This window comes from Suncus etruscus, chromosome 4, assembly GCF_024139225.1.
Source record: "Suncus etruscus isolate mSunEtr1 chromosome 4, mSunEtr1.pri.cur, whole genome shotgun sequence".
NCBI lineage: Eukaryota > Metazoa > Chordata > Mammalia > Eulipotyphla > Soricidae > Suncus > Suncus etruscus.
In genome coordinates, this window is record NC_064851.1 from 76,037,604 (window position 1) to 76,038,693 (window position 1,090).

At 36.1% G+C, this 1,090-nt stretch overlaps 1 pseudogene; it reads right to left on the bottom strand.

Moving 5' to 3' along the window:
- Positions 1-289: 289 nt before the first annotated feature.
- Positions 290-572, bottom strand: LOC126007113 (small nuclear ribonucleoprotein E-like; annotated as a pseudogene).
- Positions 573-1,090: the final 518 nt, after the last annotated feature.

Consider the following 1,090-nt stretch of genomic DNA (forward strand, 5'->3'; position numbering starts at 1 on the left):
GGTCCCCTGTGTTGTTGTTTCTTAAAATAACTTCTTAGCATTTATTGTTATCTGGCAATAACATAACAATGATTAAAACAACATGAACAAATGTTTTTGTTTTTTGTTTTTTTTTGGGGGGGGTTGAGCATCGTCAGGGGTTACTCCTGACCCTGAGCTCAGAAATCGCTCCTGGCTCGGGAGACAATATGGAATACCAGGGATCAAACCAGCATCTGTCCCTTAACAAGAACACTTTAAAAACAAACTATAGTGATTTCTCAACAATTTCTCTATTTACTAATCATTTCTAGTTGGAAACACTTTGGAACAGAGTATTATTTTCTTCTTTAGCATGTTCTTATCCAGTAGCTTTCTTGACTTTGTTTCTGAGTGAATCTCTTTTAGGTTCATATATTCATCAAAACCAATATACACAGAGCAGTCCTTCTGTGTGTATTTATTCATTTTCTCAATAAGTCACAGTTGAATCTAATATCTATTTTGCAAGGTCTGAAGATGAAATTGATAGGTTGCACCATCACGTTCTGTACTTTTTAGCCCTGATCATAGAGATAGCTCACAAAGACCATACTAACCTATATTCTAGAGTAGAAGCAACTTCTGGAATAATGCCTTATTTTGGGTTTTTGTGTGTATGTGTTTATTTTGGTGTACATGCTCAGGTCTTACTCCTGGCTCTATAATTAGGAATCACATCTGGTAGGGTTTGGGGGACTATATGTGGTACCAGGGATCAAACTCAGGTTGACCACATGCAAAGAAAGTGTTTTACCTCCTTACTACCATTTTGGCTTTTGTGAGTTTTGTGTGTATTTTTAACCTTGGTTTTAGTCCAAACAGTATTTTGTTTTTCATTTAGTCTTCTCAGTGAGTAATTTTCCCAGATTAAAAATTTATTTTGCATAATAGAAATACCCAAAAAATATACATGAATGTTTACAAATATCCAATATAGCTCAGTGCTATAACATTTGCCTTGTATACCTGAGAAAGTGGGAACAAATTTTATCCCCAGCCCTGTGTCTCATTGTAGAGTACATTTCCCAGTACCTATGGTGTGGTGCCATAAGAGTGACCTGGCACCATG